The sequence below is a fragment of the Corythoichthys intestinalis genome, chromosome 22 (assembly GCF_030265065.1).
Source record: "Corythoichthys intestinalis isolate RoL2023-P3 chromosome 22, ASM3026506v1, whole genome shotgun sequence".
Taxonomy (NCBI): Eukaryota; Metazoa; Chordata; class Actinopteri; order Syngnathiformes; family Syngnathidae; genus Corythoichthys; species Corythoichthys intestinalis.
In genome coordinates this window covers 22,991,716-23,018,750 of record NC_080416.1, presented here as the reverse complement: position 1 = coordinate 23,018,750, position 27,035 = coordinate 22,991,716, and the positions used below count along the sequence as shown (strand labels likewise).

Sequence of the window (27,035 nt, the reverse complement as noted above, 5' to 3'; positions counted from 1 at the left end):
AGTTTTTTTTTTTAAAACAAAATATTAGCCATCAATTACTGATTCTAAGCTAAAAATGACAGACATTTTTAAGAATAAATATACTTACTTACCGTGTTTTCATGGCTGGGTTGAAACAAAAGCGTTTGCGCGACGTCTGTAAACGGGGGTTTCCATGGTAAAACGGGCAAATTAAAAATAGTTCGGGGTCTTAATGCGCCATGAATCTGCTATGGCAGCATATAGATATATTGTTCTATCAAACACAACAGTTGTTTTAGCTTAAAATACAGTAGTTTCTTTTAAAGAGGAGTGCAAGAGCAGAAAGTGTTTTTTCAGCCTTGTCTCTGTTTTCCACCATATATATACGGTATATTTTTTTAATTGAAGAAAGAATTAAAAAAATGCAGCAACCGCTTATTTTATAAAGGTTCGAGACACGATACTCATATTTATTGGTGCTAAAATTAGGGTGCGCTTTCTACACGGGTACAATAATTTTCCCTAGATTTTACAGGTAAAGTTGGGGTGCGCGTTATATTCGGGAAATTACGGTTAACAGCAAGTGACCCATAAAATACGTCAAAATCAACAGGAAGTAACTGAAAATTAACAGGTAAATGACCTTAAAATTACTCATTGCCTGGCATTGGCTGCCACTGACGGCAATAGACGTTCAATCCGTTTGAAGTGGGAGGGATGGCAGCGAATGAACGAATGCCACCCTCCCAGTTCAAATGGATTGGACGTCTACTAGTGATAAACTCATTCTAATTCACAGCAGAAGCTTGTTTTTCTGTTTTGCCTATGCCATCCAACCAATACCATTTTGTTTCATCCTGTTTGCTTAAACAAGAGCTCTGCTTCTGTCAGTCAATGTTTGCTCTCTGTAAAATGCTCCAAGTTTAGTGCCGCATGGTGCTCTTAACCGACCTGCGTTAGCTCTTAATGGAACTCAGCTGCACGATCGAAACGTCAATGCGGCATCGGAATAATTGAATTACTCCTTCCTGAGTCATTGTGTCGCGATTAGGCTGGCAGCAATGTGAGCGCGCACGTGTTCCGACTGTGTCAGGCGGCCATTTTTTCCCCCCCGAGCAACACCCATTTGAGGCCGGAAAAGCTGCGACGGCGGCGCCCGTCTCTGCCAAAAGAGGGTCAGCGGTCGGTCACGTCCCTTTTAACGGGCGGGAGGCGAAAAAGTTGAGTGAGAGGCATCTATAAAGAGGCGCCTGTCGCATTGCGAGCAGCTTTCGGCCATGCCTGGCATTGCATTCATCATATTTGTGCTGATGTCACCCCGCATGCCCCTTCGCCGGAGCAGCCGCATAAGCTGGGGCTGCACAATAGAGCCCTTCTTGTGTGATGATATTTTCACAATGTGTTTTTGCAGAATCCCCCGCACACAAACACATATTGTCTCCAGGCACACACGAGCTGTTGATTCACAAATGCTTGAATTGTGTGCATTGACTTACATTTCCCTCTTTCCGTCGCGAACATATTTGCTCAGACTTTTGCTGCAGTCGGTGGCTCGGGCCATTTTTTTTTTTTTTTTTTTTTTTATTTGAACAGTAATGCATGGCATCCTCTCTAAAATCAGCATGGAAATTCTTTTTTCATACCCCACATGATGCTAACATTATCTTTAGTGTTCTACTTTGGTCCTGCTACGTTTAGGCGGATCTACTATTCAGGCGAAGTAGGCGATCGCCTTAGGCCCCCAACCAGTAGGGGGCCCCCAACCAGCTGCCCTTGCACCAACGAGCAAGAGCTTGGGCCGCCGGAGCCAGCAGCACCCCCAACTATTCATCATGTATAATTATGTCAGCATACCAATCAAACAAATAACAAAACAAACTAGGCCTGCAAGCAGGACTGAACGGGCCCTCGCAATCTAGCGCAACTCGGACGTCACGCAACTCGGACTGTGTGCAGGTCAGGGTGTTGGCAGATGCTCCTCTCTAATCATCTCATTAGAACATAACATGCTCGAAAGTCGCCTATTTACATTCCCACACCCAAGAGATAAAAACCCCTATTGGAGAGAGTACTACAAAAAAGGAGCCACTACTGAGCTGTGCAGCCAAGCCCTTATTCAAAACCAAAATTAATCTTCTAACTGGGCCAATTCGACGAAGTGTGCCAAATATTGTGGCTATATAAGCTGCCTGAGTCTTTGAAAAAAAAAATTTCCTTTAAATGGCGAATAAAGGGTCGTCACGGCAACAGACAGAGACACGTGGACATGGGCTGTAAATAAATATTACAATAGGTCTTCAAATTACAATGACCAACCTGAAAAGAACTGGACATGTATTGGAAAAACGAGTGACTTTCTATTGCCACTAGTTGGCGCTGTAGGGTTGATGCAAATGATCTCTACAAGGCCCTTCAGGGTATGACTCTCAACAAGCACGGGAAGTTTGGCGCAGATATGTTGTATATCTGCCGAGTTATGACTGTTCAAAGTTTTTGGAGAGAAAAATTGTTGACAGTCATTTTCACTTTCCTGTTTGGACCCCTCCGCTTCAACGAAACTTCAATATTTTTCATCAGGCACCTGAAGACAGGTCTTAAGCCTTCCCTTATGCAGGTTTGAGGTCAACAGATTTTTTTTCCTTGGAGGAGGAACCTGTCTCGTAAAAAAAGGCATTTCCTGTTCTCACTAGGGGGCGCTAGGCCTAATGGGTAATATTTCAATGCACTCGTGTTAAGGGTGGGATGTCGCACATACATGCCAGATATGAAAAAGATGGAACGTTGTGTGAAGGAACTATTAGTCATTTACTGAATTTGTCATTTTGCCGAAAAAATGGCCGACTTTGGCACCCCGCCCAGGTCAGGCCCGTGAATGAAAACACACCATTTTGATAACTTAAGATTTCATATGCCTCCTGAACAGTCTCGCCAATTTTGAGAATGATCAAACTAATTCCCTAGGTGCCAAGGTGTAAAATGTGCACACTGTAAATCGATAAAAATTTCACATTCAATCCAAAATACCCGATTTCCTGTTGGGTTTGGAATACGCATGCAAGAGACTTTTTGGAGCAGTTTTGTACAAGGTATCGACTCTCCGAATTTCATCCCTCTACGTTGAAAAAACCTAAATGGAGAGGCCTTTTTGAAAATTTCAAGGGGGCGCCACTGAGCCATTTTGTTACATGTTTTTGTAACGTTGCAAGATTATTGAACGTTATGCAAAGCCACATGTATGTCCAAATTTTTGTGAGTTTTCGTGCATGTTCAAGCCTCCAAATGTAAACTCCTACTGTGAACCGATAAAAATTTCACATTCGATCCAAAATACCCGATTTCCTGTTGGATTTGGAATACGGGTGCAAGAGACTTTTTGGAGCAGTTTTGCACAAGGTATCGACTCCCCAAATTTCATCACTCTATGTTAAAAAAACCTAATAGGAAACACCTTTTTGAAAAATTCAAGGGGGCGCCACTGAGGCATTTTGTTACATTTTTTCGTAACATTGCAAGATTATCGAACGTTATCCAAAGCCGCATGTATGTGCAAATTTTTACGAGTTTTTGTGCATATTCAAGCCTCCAAATGTAAACTCTTACTGTGAAACCATGAAAATTTCACATTCGATCCAAAATACCCGATTTCCTGTTGGATTTGGAATATGGGTGCAAGAGACTTTTTGGAGCAGTTTTGCATAAGGTATCTACTCCCCAAATTTCCTTGCTCTATGTTGAAAAAACCCAATAGGAAAGGCCTTTTTTAAAACTTCTTTCTGTCGCCACTAGTTGGCACTGTAGAGTTGATGCAAATGACCCCTACAAGAACCTTCAGGGTATGACTCTCAACAAACACGGGAAGTTTGGCGCAGATATGTTGCATATCTGCCGAGTTATGACTGTTCAAAGCTTTTTGCGTGACAAATTGTTGACGTTCATTTTCACTTTCCTGTTTGGACCCCTCCGCCTCAACGAAACCTCAATATTTTTCATCAGGCACCTGAACACAGGTCTTAAGGCTCCCCTGATGCAGGTTTGAGGTCAACAGATTTTTTTCCCTTGGAGGAGGAACCTGTCTCGTAAAAAAAGGCATTTCCTGTTCTCACTAGGGGGCGCTAGACCTAATGGGTAATATTTCAATGCACTCGTGTTAAGGGTGGGATACCACACATACATGCCAAATATGAAAAAGATTGAACGTTGTGTCAAGGAACTATTAGTCATTTACTGAATTTGTCATTTTGCCGAAAAAATGGCCGACTTTGGCACCCCGCCCAGGTCAGACCCGTGAATGAAAACGCACCATTTTCAAAACTTAAGATTTCATATGTCTCCTGAATAGTCTCACCAATTTTCAAGATGATCCAACCAACTCCCTCGGCGAAAAGGTCTCAAATGTGCACCCTGTAAATCGACAAAAATTTCATATTTGACCCAAAATAACCGATTTCCTGTTGGGTTTGGAATATGGGTGTAAATGCTTTTTTGGAGCGGTTTTGGACAAGGTATAGACCCCCCAAATTTCATTGCTCTACGCTGAAAGACCCTAATGTTATAGGCCAATTTTAAAATTTCAAGGGGGCGCCACTGAGCCATTTTGTTATATTTTTTTGCAACGTTGCAAAATTATCGAAATTTACAATTTTCCGGACGTATGTGCAAATTTTGGTGACTTTTCGTGCATGTTCAGGCCTCCAAATTGGCCGTTTTCATTTGCCCTGAAAAAAAAAAATAAAAATAAAAAAAAAAATAATCCTTTGCAAAACAATAGGGCCTTCGCACGCTTAGTGCTCGGGCCCTAAAAAGAATGCTGCATTTATATTACCCCCCCACACACACACACACACACACACGCACTACAATGGACGATGAACTGAGTATCAGTCGCTTAGCTTCATTTAGCACTGTTTAGCTTTGCTGAGCTCTGTTTAGCGTCGCTTAGCTCTGCTTAGCTGTGCGTTAGCTTCATTTAGCTCTCCTATGTTTTTCACGCCACTAAACTCGCTATTTTTACAGCTCACTTGCTACTTTGCACGTCGGCTATCGTTTATTTTGAACACATGAGCGAACGTGCTCTCCATGAGAGCCAAAGTGCAGTGAGGGAGAAGTTGAGAACAGGCCGCTAATGCCTCTTTTAACTTTCTTCTTCTTCACACCGAATATAAAATACACGACAGCGCACCCTGTGGTGAAACAAGTACAGTACAGTTCCAATCAGTCATACAATACACGGAGTGCAAAGCTTTCGGTTAGCGGTTTAGCGAACGTACCTCCGGTGAACATTTCAAAATAAAAGCACGTCATTTTCGTCATATAAATAACGATTTCTGGAGTTAATCCCACATACTTCAGAATTAATATTATAATATGTTGAGTAAATAGTACAGCATACAGATTCTACACTAAGAATAGCTTTCAGATGACACTCTTTATGACAAATATGATTGGGAATGAATGATTATTATAATTATTATACTACTATTATATATAGTACTATACTATAATAATAATGCTAGAATTTTTTTTTTTTTTAAGAATTGTTTTGAATAATGTTGGAAAGGCAAAATCAGTATTCTGAATCCGTTTACTTTCCATTCTTTTGCACTAGTAAATGCTATCAACATTTAACCTCATTATTTGTGATTAATTATTGTTATTTACATGATTATTTGTACTTAAATAAAGAATTTAAGTGTTCCAAAATGGTTTTGTGAATTAATAAGCGTCATCAAAAATTCCATTGCTAAATTAGTAAAAAAAAAAAAAGAAAATTATTAGATTAGCCGACTAATCGTAAAACTAGTCAGCTGACTAATCAGGAGAAAATTTGTCGTTTAGGACAGCCCTAGTGTACCGGAACATATTTCCTCCACACCCTTCTCACCTTTTCAACCCCTGACCTAGGCCTGTCGCGATAACAAATTTTAGTGCGCGATAATTATTCTCATAAATTATTGCGATATGCAATATTATTGCGCCCCCCCCCAATATTTTTTTAACCAATTTACAATAACACAGTGAGAATACAGTATATATTAATAGATCAAGTACACACATTTAAACGCGATAAATATTTACTCTTAAATTCAAAAATACTTTTTAAGAAATCACAACTAAAAACAATAGTCCATGCCTCTTAAGTAAAAAACAACAATATTGATACCGCACAGAAACACAGAATAAATAAAATGTGTTTAAAAAAAAAAAAAAATGCACTTAATAACTCAAGCATTTAGGCAAATGAAAACTTTTCCCGTCAGAGCTTCTACAATGGTGTTCCATAGGGATGCAACGATAGTTAAGTCATGGTTCGGTACGATTTTTGATACTGGGGACACGATTTTCGATCCGAATCAATACATTTAATGCTGTGTAAAAAAAAATAACAATTTTTTGTTTCGTTTTTTTTTTTTTTTTTTTTTTTTTTTTTTTTTTTTTGCTAAGGTTTTTTGCTAGGTTGTTCGTAGCAGCCAAGTCGGTAACAATATTTTGGCGGACTTCGTTGTAAATATCCGGTGTTCTGTCAAAATTTGCTCCCTTATAAAATTTTGCTCCCAAAGCTTTTGAGGTGCTGAAAAAGCCCTCCTTTACATTCAGTTGGACTCTCAATGTTATCCAAAGGTGCAAACTAAACTAGATACATCATAAACATACATGTGCAACACGAAAATGGCATAAATTAATACTTAACGACACGGCGAAGTCGTTAACAGTGAGAGCGCGGAGTGCAGTTACTGTGTGCAGCTAACATGGTAGGATGTGTCTGAGAACTTTTGTACATGTCTTTACATGATCAAACTTAAGTAAATATTCATTTCTTTAAAGAAAGTTTGTAGTGTTTACTTTGGAATCGCCGCATTCGCGGCCATTCTTAACATTGCGCGCATGCGCAAAACCGCAAGGTAGCAATTTTAGATGGGTTGCAAAATTTGTCAGAACACCGGCGTTGTGCCGAAAAATAGCCGCCCCGCGTGAAATGTCACTCCTGACGGGAGCGCCCACACGTCAACAACACCGACCCGCCATAGATGGTCCACAGTCACTCCGGAGCACTGACGCAGCCGGTATACGTTGAACAATAGGCTATAATGGGAACGATTGGCTCCGGCGCTAGTTTTTGCCGGACCTGGAACAAAGACGCATTTTGCGCAGTTGGTAACGAGGAATCCGAACTTTTAAAAACACGTCTGCCGCACGCGCGCGCGCACGTGCACGTGAGGCGATAAATCGCAGCGGAAAAACTACCGCCTTCATTTAATTTATCGCGCGATAAATGGAATTATTGCATATTGCGACAGGCTTACCCTGACCCATGAAGAAGGGCCCTGGATATGTTCGCCTCAAGGCCGAGTTATACTTCCGCGTCAGACCTACGCCGTCAAGGAAGAATCGAGTTACGACCCTACGCCGTAGGCTTACGCGCGCCTCTCGAATTTTCTAACCTTCGCGTCACCTAGACGTGTATGACGTGACGAAAACGGACTGTGATTGGTCCGCTCAGACTGTTGTTTCCGGTTTACCGCGAAAACACCGCCATTGTAGAATAGAATCAAACATTATTTTCTACACGCAAAAATGCACCAAGCCGACGGGAGTATCATCGAAGAGCAAGTCTCGTCAAGACATTATTATTGTGATTGCCAAATGGCAAGGTCGGCGATCAGAAAAAAAAAAAATGGAACAACCACCGAGACGTGGGTGTTCGGAATCTAGTGGCCACACGAAGCGTTGACCCAGTCGGCCAAAAACTGCCAACTTTTTATCACTTTATGTCGTATTTTTGGTTGGTGCACTTCATCATTTACTGTGTACATATGTTTCAAGTATATGAAGAATAAAGCACAGAATTGGTGTCAAAAGAGTTGTTTTGATCTTTAATTTTCAATAACAGACAGTTCACACATACAATACATCATCACTGATTGAGAGTGCCTCAGTGCTTTTTATGATAACCTTAAAATCAAGCCTCCCAACGCAGTTTGGGAAGTTCCCTAGACGCCAGAAATCTGCTTTGGCTTCCCACTGGCTGGTTGTAGGACACGGCAAACAAATCAGGCTGGAGGGCTTTGCAGACCTTGAACGCAGTGCTCGACGCCAGTTTGAAGCTAGCCGCCACAGCTAGCTCTCTCCACCCGAGTCTAAAACTCTCTGTGCGGCATCAAAAGTCGGCCAGACCGCCTCGAAACCGTCTTCTGCGTCGCCTGCCCGTCAACATTTGTATGTTCAATATTTATTCAGTGTTGATGAGCAGAATATTTACTTTCAAGAGTTCCATCTTGCATTGTTTATTATTTCTCCGACTAGCGGAAGTAAACAAGCATGCCCCAAAACCGTACAAACATAACGCCACATCCCTCTAGTGGCTTGGCGATGAATTACAGAGCAACGCGTTCCCTCACCGCAGAACTATCGAATGTTGAATGACGCCGTAGTCGCTACGCCGTCACCGCAACGCGGGAGTATAACTCAGGCTTTAGGCCCCAAAATTGCCAAGTCCGCCACTGTCTGTAAGAGATATTTATCGCCGTCAATGGCAGCCAATGTTAATTTTTGAAATAACATTAAAGCTGATCAGACAGTTGGAAGGTTGTTGATCCGTGTACTTAGTTTGTGTTGTGTTTTTCAACAGGGAATCTGAGATGAGGCTCTTGTACAGCTTGTTTGTGAAATTCAGATTTGTAGGTCACACTAAGTCACTGTAATGACTAACAGATAGTGTAAAGCGCTTTGAGCGCCTTGAAAGGTGGAAAAGCGCTATATAAGTATAACACCATTACCAATACCAACACATTCCCGCAGATCGTGGGGTTATATCGCTTTGGATTCTAATAGAGCTGAAACGAATACTCGAGTAACTCGAGTTTAAAAACTGATCCGAGTAATTTTATTCACCTCGAGGAATCGTTTAATTTTGCTCTAAGCATTACGTTTTGCCCTGACTACTTTTTAATACGGGACAACAGGCTGATGAGGAAGACGCAATAAAAAAAAATACCCTACTGCAGCCAACACCCGCTACAAACTACGCCGACGTTGCTAAAAACTAGCCCGCATGATGATACGCAGAGCATGCTACGGTGGTAGCAGGTAGCGTCTAAATCATCTCATAGATATCACGTGTATGTAGAACTAGATGCGAAATGACAGTCAGTGGCGTTAGTAAACAGCCACCATCTTAAAGCAGTAGACTTCCCAGCGCTAATAAATATGATTAACGTTACTGTCACTCGCTCGCGTAACGTTGTTTAGGTTTCTATTAATTATGACTACTCTCGATGCGTATCTTTCATACAGACTTTATTACCATTTAACATTTAATCTGTGAAAACATAGCGCTGTAGAGTGATGAGGGTGTAAAATAAAAACTTAATAATGCTAACTGTCAATTTTAGCTCAGTAGTCATTGCTAGATAAAACACCAAGTACCACTGGTTCCTAATGTGCTCCAATACAGCAGGTATCATACTGTAACGTTGACAGTCACCCGCTTCGTTAGGTTGCAATTATTTATTTTTGGGGAACTTGTGAAAAAACCAACACACGACTGCTGTCTGCGCAGCCGCCGCACGCGCACCTGCCAGAAGGACAACAACAAAAGGAAGGCACGTTTCTCGCTCTCCCGCACCTCCCTCACCTCCGCACTTCACGCGGTGCATTCAGGAACACATGCAAATATCCCCGCCATATTATAACCTGATATGTTACAATACATTTATTTTGAACACTACAAAAACTCAAAATCCTATCAGGACTTACAGTTTAGATTAATATAAAACTTAACTAGAACTTAAAAATAGCTTGACACAAATGGGAATTCAATTGAAACACGTGGGAAAAACACCTAACTTTTAAGTGATGTGTGTTATCAAGCGTAATAGCATTTTTAGGTAAGAAATATATATATATATATATATATATATGTGTGTTTATAAGATCTAAAAGTGTTTTGAGTGAAAGCAGTGAATAAGTCTTTTTTTTAACTCTAGTCACATATGAGATGCAATTGTTGGCTGTTTTCAACAATGTACATTGAAAATAAAGACATTGAGTGACTGAAAGTGGTTCAATATCAGATGTAATGTCTTGTTTTCTCATGTATATTTATAATTGCTCTTTATCTAAAAAATTATGTTTTATCTGATTAATCGATAGAATTTTCAGTAGATTACTCGATTACTAAAATATTTGATAGCTGCAGCCCTAGATTCTAAATCAGCACAGTTTCTGAAGAGAAGATATAGATTAGGCGGCAAGCTTTTCATGTTCATTTCTCACTAGTTCACTGCTATTGAGGGCGATAGAAGTCACATCCATTTGAACTGGCATGGTTGGCATTGAATGATCATGTTTTAGTGCCATTGACGGCGATAGAAGTCCAATCTATTTTGACTGACAGTCTCAAAACATAATTTTGTGTGTAAAGTTTGATTTTTTTAAATGCTCTAAAGACCTAGCAGTGTTGTCACAGATTACCTGAAAAAGTAATTTAATTACTGATTATTGATTATGCCTCAAAAAAGTAATGTAGTTACTTTACTGGTTACCTTCTTATCAAAGTAAGTTACTTTAAAAGTAATTTATCGGTTACTTTTTACCACTTTTTCCTCCCTTTTCTGCCTCAACATAAGAATGACAAGAGAATATAGATAGAGTTGATTTCAACCACCATTGACTCACGCCAGCTTAGCCACTCTGAAACCCTGAAACTAACAAATAATTGACAAACTGCATGGAATTTGTTGAAATCAACTCCACCGACGAAATAAACCCCCACTAACTCGAAAATTAAGCCTAATGTCAAACTTCTGAATTTTGGGTTAGGGTTTAAGTTTGACAGCATATCAGTGCCAATGTAAAACAATGCAAATCGACTGCAATAATCAACAACAGACAAATTAATTGCACAGTACAATAATCACAAATGTTGGGGCGGGCGCGAACAACCCGGAAGCATGCCGTACACACCAGCGGTCAATTAGGCCACAAAATGTGGTGGCAACTAAGCCCTTTACACTCAATCAGACTTACAACACATCCCAAAAATGCTTAACATACACGTCACCTCACGGCATAAATGTTCAACACGAATACGATGGAAACAATTCTTGCGAACTTCGCGAAAACGTGCGGGAGCGACGACTACCCGCCGTTGCAACGGCAAAGCTACGAAACTGCCGGCAACGTAGCGGCTCCAACCTATCGCTGAACCCTCCAGAATGAAGGGAAAATACTCACGTTCATTCATGGACGCACACAGATAAACATTCCTTCGCACATCTCAACAGGTGACTGCACTCAGCTCGAATGTGCACCCGTGCTGGCACACATCTCAGTCCCAAAACACTTATCGCGTGTGACTCGAGACCAAAACAGCAAGTAGCTATGAGCGGTTAGCATGGAAACAAACATTTTATATTCAAAATCCTCTTGGTACATGACTACAATATTCTTCATTCTACATACGTTATGAGGCAATAACAAAATAGTAAACCACAGACAATAAGGAAACTGACTTTAATCAGATTACTGGTTTGGAAAAATGAACGCGTTAGATTGCTCGTTACATAAAGAAAGTAATCACATTACAGTAACGTGGTACTTAGTGACTTGCTATTTAGTAACATGTTACTGACAACACTGAGTAGTGTCCAACTCAAGGCCTGGGGGCCAGATGTGACCTGCCATATTATTTTGTGTGGACTTCAAAAGTAAATCATATTCCTCGCTAAAGTAAAATTTCAAATTTAAAATAAAATATACACACATATATGTGTGTATAATATATATATATATATATATATATATATATATATATATATATATATATATATACACACAGTGGGGAGAACAAGTATTTGATACACTGCCAATGGTTTTTCCCACTAGCAGTGTATCAAATACTTGTCATATATATTAGTGCTGCAACGATTAATCGATTACCTCGAGTATTCGATTAGAAAAATAAGATTCGAATAAAATTTTGTTGCTTCGAGTCTTCGTTTAATTAAAGTGGCGTTGTAATGGTTTATTTTGAAAGTTTGGATTTAGTTTTATTGATCAGTGTGGATACACTGCCCTGTAGTCTGCCTCTTTTCACATGGCTGAATCCAACTGCTCCCTGTTAAGACCAACGCAAGCTAAGTTTTTGTTCGAGCTAATTATTTTTAATGCGTTCATAATTTAGTTTATAGGTATGTTTGACCGTTTTTTTTTTTTGTTTGTTTGTTTGTGGAAATGTGTGTCTGAACCATTTGTTAAGAGCATTGTAAAAAAAAACTTTAGCATTTTATAGCATTTAAGCTAGCAGACTTTTTCTATGTAAGTTAGCTAATTGTTCTTTTGTTGTACATTGATCCTCATTTTTAAAAAAATGTTTTATACCGTTTAAGGCTCAGCTCAAGTATTTTAATTTTTCATGCTTCTTATCGATTAATCGACTACTAAAATATTCTATAGCTGCAGCCCTATATATAGTCCTCAATGAAGGATCAAGGATTACAGAAATGAAAGAATATTTACGGGTTTTCCATTGTTTAAAAAAAAAAAAAAAATTTGATTCAGAAAAACTGATATTTATTTTTTTTCATGTTTTGCAATAAAAACACTAAAAATAAAGAAAATTTCTAGTTTTTCCCCCTTTCAGTTTTTTTTATCAAACAATAAATATTTACTGACAAAATTTACTGTTTCCCCATTTTAACTTAAAAATACATTAAGAAGAAATTAAAAATGAAAATATTAAATGTATTATCCCCTTTTTGGTTTCTACTACAAAAAAAAAAGGACTATCAAAATAGTTTTCGATCCATATGCTAATCAATTAGGTGTTGATCAGTTAATTCATCATGACAGCCCTAGTTGGCATACATAATGGCCCTCTGAAGGAATCAATAACTACGATGTGGCCCAGAGACAGATGACTTTGACACCCCTGTTCTAAAAGGACTAGCAACATGTGTAACTTGACAGTTACGGTAATGCTCTTGCAAGTGGTCGTCGCTTTGTGCATATTTCCATTTGTTTATTGAACAATGGTAGAACATCTATCCCTCACTAGGGTCACAATTAGCCTATTCCAGTTAGAGTACTTGTCCTGACAATGTAGGTAAACCTCTCTTAATTGACAAACATTTGTGTGCAAGACATTGGTTTGTCACGGGTTAACACGGCGAGGACGGGAGGAATGCGTCTGGGCTGAATTCCTCAGCCCTGTGCGACTCGGTCACCGATGGGGAGTCCGCCACCTATTTTAGCACACTCCTCGCCGCCGCCGCAGCCTCTCAGCTTGCTCCCGCGCTCTCCTTCCTTTCCACAGCTTTTGTTCTACGTCGCGCTGGCTTCTTTGTCTGTCGCCGTTAGTTAATCTGCCCGTCCTGTAGTCACGCAATCTATCGGGCTTGTCCTAGTTTGCCCCGCGCTGTTCAATCCAAATGTCACGTGCCTGTCAAATATTCATGTATGGCGGTATTTTTATTTGATACGTCAGTCCTTTGTTTGGCTTTTACCTGTCACACTTAAGTGTTCGTCATTGCAGAGTGAAGCAAATGTGCGTATTTGCAGGGATGGGCAAAGTAAGGCTGACGAGCTGCATATGGCTCGCCCCGTTTTTTTTTTTTTAAAGTCTGACACGAGTCCTGGAATAGTTAATGCATCATTTCAGCCTTTTTCTCAGAAATTTGTTAGTTTTACATGGTTATATAATATTTCTACATAATCATTTAGAGGTTTTACATAATTATACTGTAGAATAGATAATTTATCTAAAACAGCTTTCACTTCTTAGAATGTATAATTCAGCGTCAATTATAGTTAGTTTATACATAATGAAATGCAAAAATATTCGTAAAATTCTCTGTTTGGAAAAAAAAAAATCCCCTTTGAATGAATTCAATTGTTTGAGCAAAAATAATGTTTTTTTTTTACATTTACCGTTTTATAATTGTATAAAATAATGTACTAGTATAGTCAGAAAAATGAAAAAAAAACCAAAACATCTAACTTCATGGTTGACCTTTCAAAAATTTATGAATTATTACGAATAATTTGAAATGAAAAAATTAATGAAGTAAAAGGTTATATACAGTACATTTGATATTTTTATACTGATATTAGGTCATTTGTCTTTTGTTATTCATCATTTAATTCAGTTTAAGCAATGTAATTTAACAAGAAAATGCTAATAATAATCCCCTTCTTTGAATGAATTCAATTGTTTGAGCAAAAATAAGTTTTTTTTTTTTATTTTTATTTTATTTTTTTTACATTTACCGTTTCATAATTGTATAAAATAATGTACTAGTAGAGTCAGCAAAATGAAGAAAAAAAATACATCTAACTTCGTGGTTGACCTTTCAAAAATTTATGAATTATTACGAATAATTTTAAATGAAAAAAAAAAAATGAAGTAAAAGGTTATATACAGTACATTTGATATTTTTATATTGATATTTGGTCATTTGTCTTTTGTTATTCATCATTTAATGCAGTGTAAGCAATGTAATTTAAAAAGAAAATGCTTATTTATTTGAACTTTACAATCAAGACATTTTTATTCATTTTCCTTCAGATGATCTGAAAAATCAAAAATTGCTCAAAAGTAGAAAGGTTTGGTCAACATTCAAGCAAACTTATCATGAACGTGTTGTGGTGCGCATATGGTACCTATGTTGTGCTGGTCATTCATGATTTATACACTGTATACACACACACACGCACGTAGAGGGACTTAATACATTCTTCATAAGAGCTCAATGTATTCCCAAGTGAAGGATGTCGTAGATCCAGACTTCCTCAGTGGCTGACCGCGGGAGGTGGAGGGCGCTAAGCCAGACCCCCCCAGGTGTTTTTTTTCCTGCCGATTTGACACAGTCGGGATCTTCACCTGCTCGCTGAATTCGTTTGACACGCATATAGAGTTTGCAGCTTTTAAACAGCCGAATCAGCTGCCGCATGTGGTAGCCCGACGTGTTCCCCTTTACGCTTCAAAGATAAAACATGTTATGATGACCTGGGACGTACATGACACATGACAGATGGTCATGCTTTGCTACAACATCATGTCGGGGCAGACACCTTTAGTGATTGACGTCTGGTTGCTTTTTGAAATAATGACCGTCGACTATTCTTATTTCAAGAAGATACATGAAACGGTAGAGTATCATACAATCACTGCTCAGTGATACGATATTGTGGAATCGAATCCATAGCTGTCCAAAACCATTGTCTATAACTTATCAGCCCAAAAATATATGAGGCAGCTCTATTTGATCTAAAACTGTCATTTTTTTAAATACCTCTACCGTATGTATCATCATATATAGAATCTGTGATTTCAGTTTATCGATTATCCTTCTAAAGTCGTGATGCTATTAATGTCATTGCCAAAATATCGTCAAATACAGTGGTACCGCTACATACAAAGTTAATTCGTTCCAGCACCTTGTTTGTAAGTTGAAATGGTCGTATGTGGAGCAGGAGTTTCCCATAATAATACATTATAATTCTATTAGTTCGTTCCACAGCCCGAAAACCTACACTAAATCCTTAATAATTACTGCAGGTACCATTACAAATTACAATTATACATAGCAAAACAAATTATAAATAAAAATCAGTATAATATATTAATACTCATAATAATTCCAGTAATAATGTAACGAATCAGGTTCTAATGTGGCGGATTTGTTTTGCGTGCTGTACCTGAACATGAACCTGAGAGTGCAGTAGAGATTTTACTTTCACTTTTAATATCCTGTTGTTGTTGGCGTCAACTGTGGCGGACAGTAGGCGTGTTGTGTTGCACAAGTTCTAAAATAAATGATTGAAAACCTGAAAAGGCTGGCAATTTCTTTGGCGATGTTACAATAATAATAATTGTCACGTTAACTTATAAAGACTGGCAAACGGAGGTTGGATGAGGCCTGTCGAAATCGTAGACATTCTACGGCTTTATAGTCGAGCCAGTTCACACTCATATTTTTCTATCATTTCTATCTTCATTTGATTGGTAAGTAGATGTGGGAATCTTGGCACACCTAGCAATTCGATTACGAGTCAGAGGCTACGATTCGATCATAAATCGATTACATTCGGTCTACTTTCGACATGGGAAAGTTTTAAAACTGCTCTAAAGATAGATTCAAGTCAAGATTTTGCCGATTTAGGAGTATTTTGGATAAAAAGTTAATTAGGTTAGCTCGGAAGGTTTGCTACAACATCTTTTCAGAGAAGTCTACTGCTTTAAGATGGCGGCTGTTTACCAATGGCTGCAAGTCTGTCATTTCGCATCTAGTTCTCCATACATGTGCTAACGCCGCCGAGTCCGTCATTTCGCATCTAGTTCTATATACATGTGATATCTACCCTAGCATTATGTGGACGTAGTTTGTAGCAACGTGGGCGTTGTTTGAAGCGGCTTTCGGCCGCAGTCAGGTGTTATTGTTTTTTTATCGAGCAGCATAAGTCCGTTCCTCATTGCGTCATGAAGACAGCGCTAAATGTGTTTTAGTTCCGCTTTTTTTGGCATATTTCAATAATCGGAATTTGGATATTTGTAAATCGTTCTCGAATCTTCCACGACCGGATCGCATATAATCTAAGAATCAGAAATTTCGCACGCCTCTAATGGTAAGCATCACATTTTTCCTTTTTTTTTCACCACCTGCACTAACATTCTTGGAAGTCATGTTGATTTCTCTAACAAGAAAATCCACCGTGCGTCCGTTTTGCGGGAAAACAAAGAAACTGCGGCGCTGACATAAATCGTCGTATTTCGAGCATGTCGTCGGATTCAGAAACAAATGGCGAGTGAAATTTTACGCCGGATGTCGAAAAGATTGTGTGTTGAAGTGATTATATGTAGAGGTACCACTGTGCTATCACATGATTCTTTTTTAAATTATTAGTATCATATAAACACTAGATATTGTCTGGAAAATATCATCATGGAGTATTTTCTTTAATTCTTGGTACTATGCATTCACATTGTCAGGAAATATAGTCAAAGTATTTTATTTCTAGTTCTGAACAATCACCATTATACAAAATATCTGGGAAATATTGTCATGAAACATTTTCTTTTTCAGTACCATCCAACCACCATGATGTGAGATATTCTCAGCATCGTCATATAGAATCTAAGATTTACTCAAAGAAATGCTTTCACGTGCAATTGTTATGACTTACCGGTACTTGTAACTTTCATATCTCAGTCATCACAAAAACTATCAAATTATATTCTGTGGTGAGTCACTCTAGTATTTCCTAAATACTGTCACTATATTTTGACATTATGTATGTGTTGAGGCAGTGTCAGGTAAACGCTCAGTGATTACGTGTCCGGCGTCAATGTCATCACGTCCTGGCAGGTCCAGACAGTGCGGCAAGGTGGGACAGCATCCCCGTTAGCAAGCGCTGGTGATGTCACAGACAACACTGACTCTGGGATGCACAAGTGAACGCCCGTGGCCGTTACACGCCAAAGCGTATTAAAGGCGCCGTGACACAGAGAGGCGGCGACGGGGCTCGCAGAATGAAGACAGCTCACGGGGACAGACAGACAGACAGAAGAGGGCGGGGGGGTTGTCAGGAGGAAAAGCAGAAAGACGTTTGCACTTTTTTTTTTTAACTTTAGCAGAACGTCTGCTGGGAGTGGTTGTGTTTAAATCACTGCCTGAGGTAGCTCGCTTTCTTGTTGGCTTCCTTTTTGTCGGAGACACTTAATAATTTAGCGCTCTAGCCTAGCATTGTAACTTCATGTTTTCATATTCATATTTTTCTTTTATGGACTGTCAATGTACAGTGCAAATAGTTTAAGATGAATTGTAGCCGCAGTCCTTTTGTTCTCCCGTTTTAATCCGCTGCATCCACGTGCTTGACCTTCTTTTGTCTCCATGACCACGGTATTCCAACCTTTCTTCACGGTGTGAAAAAAGCAAAGGTTGAGATCAAATGAGGAGGATATAAGTCAAACTCCAGACCTTGTTTTCCTCGCTGAGATCCTAATTGATAGGCTGAAATACCACCCTAAGGAATCTTAAGTGGGGCACAAGCTTTCCAAAGAAGGCTTTAATACGTAACAAAAGTTTTCAACATTCTTCTGAAGAAGACACAATGTAAACAGTTTTTTAAAAAAATGAAGCCGTTTTGATATCACAACGACATTGAAGACCAATTATATATGGATCATTGTGTAAAATAATTACTAGACTTATCTTAAAACCCTTTAATGCCAGCAATATGAAGCAATTATCAGAGAATCCCAAAATTTGAAAAATAAGGTCCTAATGAAACCTTTTTTTTTTCAAATTTGTAAAAAGAAAAGTCAAAATTAATATGTGTAATAAGCGCTCATATATCTAAAACCCTTGTTAAATCCTGTTTGTTTTTCCCATGGAACCTGCAGATGCATGTGTTGACTTGCATCCATCATTTTATTTTTCAAAAAGAAATGTCAAAATTCTGAATTAGTCTCAAAATCGTGAAATTTTAGGTGTATCAAATATGATAAATTGGCAATTTTAAAATGATATCGGAAAGTATCAACATCAGTTTTTCATTATTGGTTTCGGGCCAATCGTAGACTTCATAATATATTGACGGGACTAGGGGCGTGGGGCTGATTTAATAGGGGGCCTATCTCCATTGAAGCTGACTGAGTGGAGACACAGAGAGCTTTTTACGCTGAAAATTTTTGTGAATAAATGCTTAAATCCTTGAATTCTTTATAGATATGGATGTAAAACGGTCTTGTTTCTTGGTTAAAAGCAAAAAAAAAAAAAGGGCAGTTAGCATTTATTTTACGTAAATATGTCGAATGTGATGCTAGTCTTTAAGCCACGGTGTCGCTGCCTTATCACCACAAAGAGCTTTTTACATTGAAAATTCTTGTGAATAAATCCTTAAATCCCTGAATTCTTTATAGATATGAACGTAAAACAGCCTCTATTCTTGGTTAAAAGCAAAAAAATCGGCAGTTAGCCTTTATTTTACATAAATATTGTGAAGTATGACGCCAATGCCGTAGCGGCGATTTTCTCCCATTGATTTTTTTCACGTTTCAAAGTGCATGCATGGTACGAAAAATATGATAATTACCTTGAATCCTCGAACAAATCACTCCTGAGACAATCTCTCCTGTTTGTATGCAGTGCAGCTTTCATACTTTTTCAACCTAAATCCGGCATTGCGTTGGTTTTAAGAATTACTGCGACCGACTGTGAAGCATTACTCAGCCTTAACTGAAGCTGAGTGTGGGCAGGCCCGCTAGTGTAGGCATGGAGCAGGGTCTGGCTGAAGTGTCAAGTCAATATATTATGAGGTCTATGTTGCCTTCAAAGTGAATGTAGTAGGCTTCTGCCTTTGTGCAAGGGCTGGTCACAGCTTAGCGCAGCTGTTTTGCTGGTGAACCATTAGATGTCTTCAAAGTAAAATGCTTGGGATTTGTTCAGTGAGCAGAACATTTTAATTCAGAGTGCAAAAATGAACAATAAATGATTGAAAAAAAATGACTTATAAACTCATTACATATAACTACTGTGTTACCAGAAAGAAATATTCACTAAGAAAACTAGAAAAGTAATAAATACAAAAATCTGTGCAAAAGCCCATCATAATGCATCTTGGGAATTTTCTTTGCATTGACATGTTGTATGATTGCCTGCCTGTATTTGTAATGCCTTGCCAGTCCCCTAGTGGCTCTTCTGGGTAACTTCTGTTAACGTAATTTAATTGTGAGTTATTCCTTTTATTTAATTATGGATGTTTTGGCTCATTTTGTTTTATTTATATGGGACATTTATTTTCTATAACTTCAGTTGAAGTTGTTACATTAATCAATATTAAAGCATCCAGTGGGGCATCACAATACAATTGGCAATAACACGTTAAGTGCACGACCACTTAACGATATCTGTATCAAATTCTCAGAGTTGGACAATATCGATTATTGGTTTATAAGTCATTATTGGACAACTGCATTATTTTTGCGACCATAAATTTCAGTAAAAAAAAATCTACCGTAAAATTTACAGTTACTGAAGCACTACATCGATTTTGTTTTTTGTTTTTTACGTTTTTTTTTTTTTTAACGCTAATCATCCATCAACAATAGTCGCCAGTATTTGAACATAAATTTACCGCTTTCTTTTTCCAGTGCAGCTTTCTATATAAGACATATTGAACAGCGACACACGTAAAATTGTGTCTGTTTGTGTACACGATGGTTGTCTACGACCACTAAGGACCTTTCCAGCACTGAGTGCTTACACTGATCAGTTGCAGTGCAAATCAAATGAAGCACTCAGGTGAAACCCAAGAACAGTAAGTGAACGGAAGACTTAATGCACGCTCCCCCGACTGTATAGAATCAAAACATAAAAGCGTCTATTTCAAGGCCACCCCTGGCAATTACACTCTTATCCCCGCCGCGCGCCGTCATTTCTCCCAGGTACGGTGTATAGTGCACTTAAAGCTAATTTAAGCGTTTGTGAAAAGGCAGAGGAACCTTGAGCTGGAAGTGGCGAGTGCACGTTTACAGACACTGAAACGTGTTTTATTTTGTTTCGTTGCCATCATTGCACCGACTCCCAAACGGCTCTTGACACTTTGATCTGGCGACTGGGGAGAATAGAAAGGCAGCAAAGTCGAGCAATCCCGTTAGCAATGAAGGTCTCAAATGTTATTTTCCCACATTGACAGAAATGCCCACTTGGTAGTCAATAGGCTTGATCTGATAGCTGTCGGTGAGCACAATCGGACAATAGTCAACTACTACTTTCTAACGCCAGCAAGTCTGTCATTTTCGCATCTAGTTCTTTATACATGTGATGTGATGTGATATCTACAGGTAGCATTATGTGGACGTAGTTTGTAGTGGCTGTCGGCAGCAGTCGGGTATTATTGTTTTTTTATCTAGAGGTATGAGTTGAGCCAGAGCCATGAGTTGAGCATTGTCATTACCCGCGTAATGACAAACATGATGTTTACTCGCGGTCCTTTCCTCATTGCGTCTCAAAGACCACGCTGACATATTTCAATAATCTGAATTTGGATGTTTGTAAATCACTCTCGAATCTTCCACGCCCGAATCGCAAATAATCTAAGAATCGGAAATTTTGCACACCTCTAGCTGCAACTAACGATTATTTTAACTCATTCACTCCCAGCCATTTTCACTGGAGCAAGGCCCTTCGCTCCCGGCCGTTCTACTGGATTTTGACTGATTTTTGCAAGGCCCACAGAAAAATCTGTTCTATTGCTATATAAACATAGAACCCACCAAAAGAAAGCTTACTCTCTTCTTTCAGCAGGAAAAAAGTTAGTTCGTATCTTTTTCCATTCTTTAGAAATCAGCATTAGAAAATACCTTAGTATGAGGAATTTTCCAATTTCTGATGAAAAAACAGAGAAATTGAGCTTTTTGTGAAAGCATACATTTTAAACATAACTTTGACTTTAACACAGCTATTTTTCGCTTTTGTGATATCTCAAACATCTGAATGATTTCCTTTTACATTATAACATAAACAACAAGACAAATAGCTTTTGATAGCAAAGTAACAATTTATTTACACATAACTAACTGAGAGATGACGCTGTTATGGTCGCGACAGCCGGGTAAACTTTTCCCTCATCGCCGCCTGTCTCATAAAGATGGATTTTTTTTTGTCTCTGCGGAGTCTGGTCGGCGAGCAGCATGGACTCAACTGCATTGTCCGCTGCACCGGTCGTTCTGCTCGGTCGTCCAGCGCCTGGCATCCTGGGCGTCCTCTAGGTTGTTCTGCTCGGTCGTCCGCTGCCTGGCATCCTAGACGCCATTTGGTCGTCTTCTGCTGTCGTCCCGGCCGGGCGGCCAGGCCGTTCGTTGCCATTGAATCGGGTTGCGGGTCTTGCCAAATGCGCTACTGCCCTCCAGTGGCCAGTTTTATTGCTTTAAAATGGATTTTCAGCTTTGTGCTTTGGAGCTAAATTGAATCAGAACCCAGAGATGTCTCTTGTAAAAAAAAAAAAAAATTTTAAACCTAAAACCCGTATAAATACGTCTTGAACATTTATATATATACGTTTTTGGGAGCAAATGAGTTAAGAATCAAGTTTAGATAGTAAGATGTCCAAAAATTGGCAAAAATGTACATTTTTGTTTTCCACAGGAAAAGCAGATTTTTGTTCACGCCTTACTTTGACGTAACAAAAATAAAATGAAGAAATCTAATATTTAGAACCGAGAAGTTATATTTATGTTATAATTTCAAGAATTTAGAGTTTAAGTTAATGTTTAAGATGTAGAAGGTTCTAAACGATTAATTGGTTATCAAAATAGTTGTCGATTAATTTGCTAATCCATTAGTTGTCGATTAATCAATTAATTGTCGCACCTCTAAATCTAAAGTAATCTGTGTCAGTCAGGTTTATGTAATATGTCCAAATCACATCAGATTTTAATTGATTTGTTCTCTTGTTTTTCATTTCTCAAGTAATGCTCTTGCATTATATAGACGTAACTATTTTGCTGACCCTCACTGACATATTCCACCAAGTGGCCTCATATTATACATTAGCAATGGCTTTCCAGAGCAATGTCAGGTTTACTTGTAAAAGTCGAGATCAAGCCAAGTGGGAGTTGAAGTTCAGCGTGAAATCCTCACCGAGCGTCGCAGTTGGCTCGGGGTGAAGCGGTTGCGTTATTCATGAACAGAAGAGGTGAAAAGTTCACCTTGACCGCGGCCGCTGCGAGCTGACAGGAGCAGATGTCATCGCCTCGATGAGACGGGAGCTCTGTTTTTGTTTATTTGCATTTACATGCATAAAAGTGAAACACTGCGGAACCATAGACGTCATAATTATCTATATTATGAGGTTTATGGCGGAACAATTTCAAAGTTCAACAAAGTGGTAAGATTTTCTCATAGGAATAATATAAAAGGAAATGATTTTGTTGGCAAAACACATTTGAACCCAGACAGCATATTTACAAGAAGCATTTTCAAAAGTGTGTGTAAAATGTTTAACATAAAATAGAATAACAAATGTCCGCTTTTGAAGATGCCCGCAAGACTCGCCATTTATCAACTGTAGCAGTTTCGTTTTGGAGAATTGCAAGTCATGCTAGTATAAAGAGTCAAATGAAATACAACTACACTTAAGTGCTTTTGCCTTTGAAGTTGCATGTCTTGTAATTTGTGACCTATGCCCACAAATTTTTAATGAACATTTTAATATTCAGAAGTGTCAGACAAATGTAAAGAAGTAAAGACACGGAATGGGGAGAGAACTGAAGATGTGGCGACACACTCAACACTAGATCATTCAAAGCTAAACAACTCGACAAAGCTAGCTAACATTATCAAAGGGATAATGTACCTATTTTGTCATTACTAAAGAATAATTTAGCTTATGTTCTAGATTCCAATGAATATGATCCTCTTTTGTCCACTATCCTTATCGCTAAAGAAGAGACGTTTTGACCATCACTGACCTCAGACGGTTGATGCTTTGGCCGCAGAATCCCCAGTCGCTCCCCTCCGCCCGGCTAGATATTGACGCAAATTCATTTGTTCCCTATTGATTCTCTCCTCCGCCCTCTGCCGCAATGAACAAACACGAGGACACGTACACACACAAACCACAAGCCTCGCCAGGTGGATACACAGGGCGGCAGACAACCTTCAGACGAACTCGTGACATACAATGGATTCCGTATCGATTCAAAACCTCGAGCGCGAGATGAAAACACAATACGACGACGGCTCGGGTGACGCTTAGAGACGCACTCGCTCATTATGATCACTGATGCAAGTTGACATTTAATGTAGGCGGAGCCTTTTGACAAAATACAATTGAAAGGGCGTTCGTTTAAGTTAAAAGGCTGCTATTGATGGCGCACAGCGTCAACCCAGTGTCAATGAATTGGACGTCTATTGTAGTCAATGGCAGCTCCTCTGGTTGCTGGTCCACAAGTTTGATGCACCTATTTTACAGCAATTATTTTGTGTGAATTTCACTTTCACAAAAAAAAAAAAATGAATGCAAACTATTATTTTTTGATTAGGATGAGAAATTCAGATTGAAATTTCTGTCCAAACTGGTCAAACATTAAAAGCAACTCGGAATGAAAAGTGCCTAGATGAAAGCACTTGGGTGTTATCTGAGGCCACGCAGACGCAAAGCTTCTATTTCTGGTTTCTGAACGTTTATCATGCGGGCTTCTGTTTTCCCACCAATGTATTATTCATTAGCGTTGTCCTTAACCGGCTGTTCAGTACATGTATTTCTTCTTTTCTCGTCCCCGCTCCTCCCCCGATGAACACTTCATGCCATTATCTGTCACTTAGTTAATCCCTTTCATACTCGTACGCTACGTGATGTTTCTTATGTTTCTATTCAGCGCTTTGTGCTAATCGCGGATTGTCCGTTCTAATTTAATTAAGTACGTCGCGCTCGCCTTTTAATGACGACGCCGTGGCGGCGGAAGTGATATTAAAGCCAAGATTGTGGTGTTGAACACAGTAGGGGGGGTTGAGAGATGTTTGCTGGTTATTTGTGGACCAAGAGTTCAGTGTGTTTGTTATTGTTGCTATTTGCTGAGCTGTGGTATGCTGCTAATAATGTGCGCGATGCTCTGCTGCTTGCAGGAATGCGGCCCTCGAGCAGAGGACGGCCATGGGAAAGTCCGTGAAAGATGGACGCTGCTCACCAGGTAGATTGCTCAAATTTATGTTTAAGAAAAAAAAAATCATAACGCCATAAACCCTTGATGGCTGAATTTACTTGTAATGTAATTTTCGGACTATAAGCCGCTACTTTTTTCCTTCTTTTTGAATCCTGCGGCTTATAGTCCAGCGCAGGTTATTCGTTAATTTATTTTGGTTAATAGGTAACACTTTATTTGACAGCGGCGTCATAAAACGGTCGTAAGACTGTCATAATTATGACATGACACTATCATGGGCATTACTGAATGCTTATGACAGGTGTCGCGAAGGCTAGGTTCATACTACAGGTCTTAATGCACGAATCCAATTTTTTCGTGTTTTTCCGGCTCGAGTCAGGCATTAAAGTGCTTGTGACACGAAAAAGCATGTTTATTTCATAATACACGCGGTATTTTATGCTCCTGAATGATATGGACCGCTTGGATGTGTGTGGAAGCGATCGCTATATTTATTTAGTTTTTTGAATCCCGCGCCAGGAAAATGAGTGACTTCCGGCTTCGGTCTCGCATTGAGGAGGAGGGCGCTGTGACGTGTACGGTAGAAGACGTCCTCTTCACGCTACAGTGTACTGTTGTGTATGAGGACGAAGGATTCAGCTGATTTTGCGGATTAATACTTTTATTTTTTGCATCACGCCAGCCAAACGGCTGCAGAAAAATCATTCTGTATGCGGGAGAGGCGTATGCGCCTTTTTGGAGTTTCAAAAGGTTCCCATTCACCGTGGATATTTACTGTGGGACCATTGGACTTACAAGGAAGTGAGTAAACATCTTGTTTTGTATTATGTCAAATACGAATACAGTGATTACAAAGTAAACACTATAAAATTCCTTTAAATAAAGGACTACTTAACGTTTGATCATTGATAGGCATGTAAAAAGCTATCCTCACGGTCATTAGCAGTTAGCTGTTAGCACGTTAGCTACACAACAATTCCAGCCACCCTCCTCCAGGGAACGAACTGTAAATTGCTCTCCGCCGGGCGGTTTGCCGATCCGCAAAGAAACTCGACAACCGGGTCGTCATGTCAAATAATCCAGGCTAGTTATGTGTGATTTTCCACTTCGAAGACTTTGAAACATCCCTCGGTTCGGGTTAGCATGTCGGCTAGCTGTCACTCCTTCTGGTCTGTTTACATTCTCCGAAGCCGGGGAAGGGAAATGACATATGTCCGATTTAGGTGTCATAAAATATCGTTCGGCAGGTGTGACAGTAAAGGTAAAGTCGACTGTTTTGACCATTATGGAGTAATTTTGCCATGTCGTCTTGAATAAATGGATTTTTATTATTTTATATTCCATTTAGCATAAGTTATTTGTCATGACCATGCCATTTATTTAGCAATTGGGGAAAGTACTTTGGTAAAAAGAATATCCTGTAAAAAATATTGAAGTAAAGAGACAGAAACAATGACATTTTGCCGCTCTCTTCGTCGCGTTTTCCTCATTGTGAATAGTTCCCCCTCGACGGGCTGACTGGTCCTTCTCAAGCCATTTATATAGCTATTGGGGAAAATACTTGGATAAAAAGAATATCCTGTAAAAATATTGTGAGTAGAGAGACTGAAACAATGACATTTTGCAGCTCTCTTCGTCTCGTTTTCCTCGTTCTGAACAATTCCCCCTCAATGGGCTGAATAGTAAAACCGATGAGCCTAGTCTACCGCTGACGTCATCCACCTGTTGGGGACGCTAAAGCCCTATAATTGTAGGCGTGGCTAACCGGCAGATTAAAAGACTAATTTCTCGTCATCTGCGCTTTGCTAAATTGTTGTATATGGTCGAATCGTCTCAAAATATGATTCTAATTCACATAATAATGCCATTTAAGACTTTTTTTCTGGTGTCGTATGCTCTTTAACTTGACGATCTGAATGGGACAGGTCGCATAGAAGTGGACCATTTCAAATCCGATCTGAGTCACTTTCGTATGTGGTTCAAATCCGATCTGGGCAACATTTTTTCAGAACGTGACTGGCAGTCTTAACTGTAGACTCACAAATCGGAATTCATGCAGCAATTACGTCAGCAAAGAGCAAGAGGCATGGAGGATGGCAGCCATGTAGGCATTAGCGCCTAGCTTGAACTCTGCTTTAAGCAGAAAGCGGGCTTGACCACAATCATAAAAAGATAAAATGACGAAAAGAATAAGCCTTACAATTTTCGATTTTCATTCTGTGCACCAAATGAACAATATTTTATTATTGCACACATGGCCGAGTCGGGGCAAACTGACGCACCCACGTCATTTCACGTACACACGTCAAGGCTCGTGTGTGCGTGTATGCGTTCTATCAGTCCATATAAGCTTTGAATATAAGGCTAAATGGGGATTATTAATGTCTGTTATTTGTGTCCTCTTTTTGTA

General features: G+C 39.2%; 1 long non-coding RNA gene across 1 annotated transcript in view; it reads left to right on the top strand.

The window, feature by feature from the left end:
• Window positions 1–26,525, top strand: part of LOC130910373 (uncharacterized) — a 36,593-nt gene extending 10,068 nt beyond the window's left edge. Inside the window, exon 3 of the long non-coding RNA XR_009061859.1 lies at window positions 24,588–26,525. This is a non-coding gene — a long non-coding RNA (uncharacterized LOC130910373). The remainder of the gene's footprint in view (window positions 1–24,587) is intronic.
• The last annotated feature ends 510 nt before the right edge of the window (window positions 26,526–27,035 follow it).